The 7274-nt window shown below is 42.1% G+C and overlaps 1 non-coding gene across 1 annotated transcript; it reads right to left on the bottom strand.

Annotated features, from left to right (window-relative positions):
• Positions 1-5224: 5224 nt before the first annotated feature.
• trnap-agg (transfer RNA proline (anticodon AGG)) lies at positions 5225-5313 on the bottom strand. Its single transcript is given in 2 exon segments — positions 5225-5260; positions 5278-5313. It is a non-coding gene; the product is annotated as a tRNA-Pro (tRNA).
• Between the last annotated feature and the right edge of the window lie 1961 nt (positions 5314-7274).

The raw sequence follows: 7274 nt of genomic DNA on the forward strand, positions 1-7274 counted from the left end.
AAGAACTCTTATAAAAGATGGGAGAAGCAGAAATTGTTTTTCATCCAAACATTTCTTGTATGGTCATTTGAAGGACTGTTATTTTGTGCGTCCAGTACCCGCTGATGGAAGGTGGGATGACCTTGCGTGGCGCTCCTCCGATATTCTCAGGAAACTTTGGAGTGAATGACGTCCTACTGTACTATGAATCCTAATTGATTCCAAAAATCTACTGCTCTCCTGATTCCGAAGGAAATCGAAACCGTAGCTGTCTTTGCTCTACATTGCAAGTTCTGTCCACACGTTGTCGTTGATTACCGAGTTTCGATAATAATCAGGATACGCAGAAGATTCTTCAAGAAGTTAAACCTTTATTTACAAACAAGGGCTGTGACGGTCAGAAAGCTAGTCACTGATCGCCCCTGAACATAGGCTCACAGGTCTTTTTATGGCTCCTTCTTAGTTAAGTTGGCATAATCAATCATGTCAGTTTCAGCAGCACAGTGACATCTAAGTACAAACCCCTCGTTCCACTCCATACTGCCTCAGTTGTTTTCACAAGTGCCTTTCTAATCTAATTACAACCTGCTTGTACTTCGCTACAGCTCTTCTAATCTAATCACAACATGCTCTAGTCATTTCTGCAGTACAGACACCGGTACCAGGCACCACTCTAATTACAATATACCTTCTCTACTCCAATTACAATGTACTCCAGTTATTTCTGCAGTACAGACATAGGTACCAGGCACAGGGTCACGCTCAGGTCACCACGCTCAGTCACCCGCGAGTTACCTTACTCTTCCCTTCGATGAAGTAGGAGAAGGAGCCAGCGCCATCTTCGACACAGAACAGATTATGAGTAAATATATCTGTGAAGGATCTACTTTCTATACATTCTATACCTACATTTCGATTTTCTATACATTCTATACCTACATTTCGATTTTCTATATATTCTATACATGCAATGACCTGCTCTATATCTCTAACCCGGAGAAATCTATCCCCGCAGCATTATCACTGCTTACTCAGTTTAGTGTTTTCTCTGGTTAGAGATTAAATCTTAAAAAGAGAGAACTTTTCTCATTAAATATGCGAGTCCCAATTTATAGACAATTACCATTTAGATTAGTGACTGATTATTTTTCGTATCTGGGTGTTAAAATTACCAAGAAGCATAAGGACTTATTCAAAGTTAACTTTTTACCTTTAATTGATCATGGAAAACAATTGTTACTAAATGGTCCCCATCGTCTCTATCATTGATAGGCCAAATTAACACAGTTAAGATGAATATTTTACCAAAACTTCTGTATTTATTTCATGCGGTTCCAACTGTCATCTCGAAATCGTTTTTCAATACTATTGGTTCTAAAATTCTTTCATATATATATTCAGAATAAAAACACAAGGTTAAGTGAGAATTTTTTCCAAAAATTTAAAAGGAATGGCGGTATGGCTTTGCCTAACCTTAGATTTTACTATTGGGCAATTAATTTTAGATATTTAATATCCTGGGCACAAGATTTAGATGTAATTCAATGTCTTCGATGGGTGTATCTTGAGTATGAATCTGTGCAAGGATTTTCATTAGCTTCTATTTTAGGAGCTTCGCTCCCTATTGCACTTACTAAATTGAGAAAACATACAATACGAATATGGTTTCAATTTCGTTTTTTTTTTGGAATGAATAAATTCATTTTATCAAGTCCTCTCCAATCTAATTATTTCATTCAACCATTCACAATAGATTTAGCTTTTTCTTTATCGAAAATGAAGGGAATAACATGCTTTTGTGATTGATATATAACTGTTTCATGTCTTTTGAACAGTTGTCTAATGAATACAATTTGCCGAGATCACATTTTTTCGATATTTACAGATTAGAAACTTTTTAAAAGTCACTTTACCTTCTTTTCCGATTCTATATTAAACTGAAATTACGGAAAAAATGTTAGGTTTTAATCCTTATCAGAAGGGCTTGATAGCAAAAATCTATTAATCTGATTATGAAAATACGTCGAGAGACACTTGATAATATTAAGAATTAATAGGATATAGAACTCCAGATACACTTAGCTACAGAGACATGGATGAAAATTCTCCAATTAATTAATACATCTTGAATGTGTGCTGGACACTATTTGATATTTTAAATTCTTATTTTTTTAATTTTATTTACAGCGTGGTAACAGGCCCTTCCGGCCCAATGAGTCTGCGCAGCCCATTTTTTAAACCCCTAAATTAACCTACCCGTACGTCTTTAGAGTGTGGGAGGAAACCGGAGCACCCGGAGGAAACCCACGCAGACACGGGAGAACGTACAAACTCCTTACAGACAGCGATGGGAATCGAACCCCGATCACTGGCGCTGTAAAAGCGTTGCGCTAACCGCTACGCTACCGTGCCGCCTTAAGGTGGTTTGCAGGACCTATATGTCGAAGGAGAAGTTAGACAGTTTTTATCACAATATAAATCTTACATCTGACAGATGTAATTCCGAGGTGGCTTCCCTGACACATATGTTTTGGTCCTGTCCTCTTTTGGAAAAATATTGAAAAGACATGTTTAATATTATTTTAACTGGATTGAATATTGATCTACAACCCCATCCTATTACTGCAATTTTGGGTTACCAATGATAGATTCTGGCCATTTATCCGCTTCTGTTTGTCTTATGATTGCTTTTGTTACCTTAATGGCCCAGAGATCCATTCTATTTAAACGGAAGGACCCAATACCGCCTACCACATTTCAATGGTTTTCTCAAACTGTAACATGTTTAAACTTGGAAAATATTAGGAGTGGTACTATTGATTCTTCGCTTAAAATTCAGTAAGTATGGAGTCCATTTATTCAATATTTCCATGTGATTTCGGCATACTTTTTCTAATCCCTCAATAACTTTTGAATATAGAGGAGCGGAGGCTGACGACATCATAATGTGTTTTTTAACTGAAGAAATATCAGTCCAATTTTTCTGAAGTTTTTGGTTTGATTTGGTTTATTATTATACTTTTTTTGATTTGTTTTCTTTTCACATAAAAAATTTCTTTACAATTTCTCTTTTTTTATCATGTTAATTTAGCAAGAGACCTGGAGGGCCAGATTATATATTTTACTCCTTCTGAGTATAAATATTAACCGTTATTATTCTTATACGGATCTCTTCGCACCATATGTATAATTATTACTGTTATGTTATTAATTTGAATTAATTTGAAATTCAATAAAAAGATTGAAAAAGATGAAGAAGGTTCGCAGGCGGGTGGATCAAGTATTTAGGAAAGGAACTGGCAGATTGTCATTTATTGCAAGGAGATCGGCGATTAGAAATAGTGGAAATATTTGTTCAAATTCTACGGGTTTGTAAGGTTGCCCCTGGAGGAATGTGTATAGTTTTCCTCCGTTTATTCGGTGAAGGTTAGTGTAATGTTCGAGACGGCTCAGAAGCCATGGACTAACCTTATTACCGGGATGAGTGTGCTATGACAAACAGCTGATGAACTGTTCTTCTTAACATGACAGAACTAGGGGTGGTCTTTTGAACCGTGTGAGGTTCTAGTGGGGCATCACTGAGGCGATGTCGAGATGTTTCCACAATTCATAGAGGAACGATCGAGGAAATATGTCACAATATGAGGGATTCTCCACGACGTGGAGTTGTGAAGGATCAGTCACTGGACGATTTAAAGAGGACGTGGATCCATGTATGACTGATCAAGTAAATCAAGGCTTTGTGGAATTGCCAAGAACAGAGGTTGAGGCCTGGGGCAAAGCAGACATGATCATTTGGAGTGGATGAATTTCAGGTACCTCCCGCTGACGTGGTCACCCAGACCGGAAGGAGCGTCTCGGAATTCTCAGACTCAGCAAGGCTTTAAACCCAGGGGACTGAGCTCCCGGGCAGGTGTATAAGTTGGAACGGCGACTTAGTATGTCGTCAAATCTTTGTTCCCGCACTTCATTTCAACAAAACAATAACAAAACAGTCACCAACAACCTATCCAAACGGCATCAACGTCACTCTGTTCAACCAATGGCCAGGGTTGAGAAGATGCCACGAACTCTCCTCACCAACGCCCCCTCACCCATCAAAGCCCGCAGTTTCTCCGTTGCATTCCGATCCGCTGTGAAAGAAACAAGCGATGATTATTTCCCCACTTCTTTATCTGCTGAAACAGCTCTGGTCCTATTCACTGGAAATAATTGACCTCGGCGGAAAAGGCAAAACTAAAAATGTAAAAATGTAAAAATCAGCAGAGGTCAGGAGTGCGATTGGAACACACGCCCACCAGTTTCAGACCAGAAGACCCACTTTGGCACGGAAGTAATTTCATTCCTTGAGTCTTGCGCCTTATAGCGAGTGTTCATTTCTTCCATCCGGTGCTCCCTCTGCGGCCTCCGGTACATCGGTGAGGCCCGTCACAGATTGGGTGTCCGTTTCATCAAGCCCTTGGCTCCACCCGCCGTAACAGCCAGGACCTCCCAGTGGCCAACTACTTCAATGCCACATTCCACTGCAATACTGACATGTCTATCCATGGCCTCCTCTACTGCCCTCTTGAGGCCAAACGCGGGTTGTAGAAACAACACCCCATATTGCACCTTGAGTCTCCAACCTGACGGCCTCAACATCAATTTCTCAAACTTCCGGTAACTCCACCCTTTCATTTTCTCGACCATGAAAAGGACAGGGTCCCACTTGTCCTCACATGCCACCCTTTCAGTCTGTGCATCCAAAGCATCATTCTCCGCAAATTCCACCACCTCCAACGGGATCCCACCACTGGGCACCTCTTCCCCTTCACTCTCTTTCCACTTTCCGCAGGGATCGCTCTCTCGGCGACTCCCTTGAGGTCAGAGTTAAAATTCCAGCTCTCGCCATCCCACAGTGACGACACAGTAAAACGATCGATGTGAGTGAGGGCGTTGAATTCGGGATTGGGCCCCAATTTCCGTCAATGTCGGTTAAATTGTCTGCAACTTCGAACCACTTGTGTTCTGGCCAAAAATAGTAGGAGGTGTCCGGAATGTTCGCTGCCCTTCTCTATTTCGGGCTCTTCCACATCAGTGCCAACAACGCCCATCAACATGCAGATCCATCATTTTCCACAGGCTCACCGTGCAGACAAACTCTTTGCAACTCACAACACATTTCCAGTCTTGCTCAGTTGTTAGTCAATTACCTTGCGTCAGTGATAAGAAGTACGAAGCAAATCGCTGCTTCTGAAACAAAACAGGGCTCGTCCGGGATTTGAACCCGGGACCTCTCGCACATCAGCCCAAACGTGTCCCTAAGCGAGTATCATACCCCTAGATCAACGAGCCGCTGCTGATCTTTGTTGAATATCGGTGGGTCAGGAAACATGAATGCATTTTATGGAACAAGTTAATTCGCAGTTTTAGAGGACAAGAACACGGAGAAAAGGTCCCAGCAATGCAGAACCATCGCAGTCGGTGGGGCAAACGGAAGCGATCCACCAACGTGATGAATTGACCCAATTTCACAGGCGAGGGATAAAAGCAGAGAATATTTTAAAAATGCGGAGATGTTCTTCCTCCAGATTCACTTGGAATTTGTTGGAAAAGTGCAGAAGGGCAGATATGGCACGGCCTGACTGAAGGAGCCCCCACACACTGTGGCGGGAGTCTGTTGTTGGTCATTAATAAGTTAGTGATCTGTTGAATGTCGTTGTTAAATTTTCAGGTCAAACCAGACATGAATCACTTCTCGCCGACGAGCATCCTACCATCTTTCCACCAGCCTCAATCATTGGTGGATATCTCTGAGTCACTTTGTGGACTTTGCACACGTGTCTTGGGGGCAGCTGCGGATCTTCTCGTTGATTCTTGTTGGGTGTTCGTGCAGGCCTGGTGACAACTGAAAAATTAGTCTGCGATGCTGAAACTGTGGAGAATAAGTTGCCTCGGATGAGAGATGAGGAAGCTTCGTTCTCCCATCACCTTTTGAAACCCGAATTGCCTACAAAGAGATAACTTGTCAAGTACTGTTCATGACGTTCCAATGTCTCTCGTTTGTATTATGTGAGAGCACAGATGAAGGAAATCTTCCATGCTTGGCTCTAAACAGACTGCAATTTACTTTTATCCACATGAGAATGCAACGTAAGATTAACTGGACAGAGCTGCTCTGGGAGAACGGATATCCGATGCCTTCTTACCGAAGAAGTGAGTTCACAGCACAGTCCGTAACGTGTGTGTGGACAATTGCCTCCTGCCATCAGCCCTCACCAGGCTCGATAAATATTTGTTGTGGATTCCCCCGTCAGCGGAAATCTGTGTTCTTAATTTGCCCCGGCAAATCTTTCATATTAATCAAAACATCGCATTTAGGTCGCAACTTATTCGGTCACTTGCACTCACGTCCTAGTTCCATCGGAACCGGTTCCCATTTCCACTTTCATTCGCTGTTAAGGTACTAGAACTGAGAACATAAAGGAAAAGAGGAACAGAAACACCGATCGCCCATCCCTCGCATTATTCCGATATTCATTCGCTACTTGTTAATGCTTCTTGTGAACATGTCTAATCGTCAATTTCTGTTCTTGTAATCTTCAACGGTCATCTCCTGCGTGATGGTGGGAAAAGTATCGAGGGGGTGGCAGTAAAATTGGTTGAACCAGTCAGAACATCGCATGGACCAATCGCCCACCCGTGGAAAAGTGGCAACCGAACCCACCCGTGGAAAGTACTAATGTAAAACTTCATATCACTGAAGCTATTGTCCAACTGTTCGTACGGCACGTTAAACCTCCTGTAGCCTGCTTCAACGGTTCTGGCCTTTGCTGAAAACGTTTCGGTTGCTTTCCAGACCAGTTTACCTGTAGTACTGTGCTGAATTCTAAAACATGCCTAGTCTCGGCCACACTGCCACCTACCGATCCGTCCTGAGATAACATCTCAAAGTTCATTCATTCTGTGCTTCACTGACAACGCATAGAAGTCCCCTCCGAGGCGGAAATTACACCGTGATGACAAATATTTCTTCAGTCTGGCAGACAGTTGACGTTGGCGTTTCCAAAAATTCTGTGTTGTTACCACGAATTCGGATAAATAACACGATTTGGACATGATGAGTCAACTGGAGTCCAGCTATGCCGTAAAATTAACAGATTGCATCGAAATGCAAATGAACGGAGGGGTAGATCGACAGATGGTTAGATAAATAGAGAAAGGGGTGTGGATAGTGTTTGGGAGAGGAAAAGAGAGAGTAGTGATATGGCGTGTCAGAGAAACAGAGGGTTGCGGAACATATTCGAGGTCCCGGG

The sequence above is a fragment of the Pristis pectinata genome, chromosome 45, assembly GCF_009764475.1.
Source record: "Pristis pectinata isolate sPriPec2 chromosome 45, sPriPec2.1.pri, whole genome shotgun sequence".
NCBI classification, from domain to species: domain Eukaryota; kingdom Metazoa; phylum Chordata; class Chondrichthyes; order Rhinopristiformes; family Pristidae; genus Pristis; species Pristis pectinata.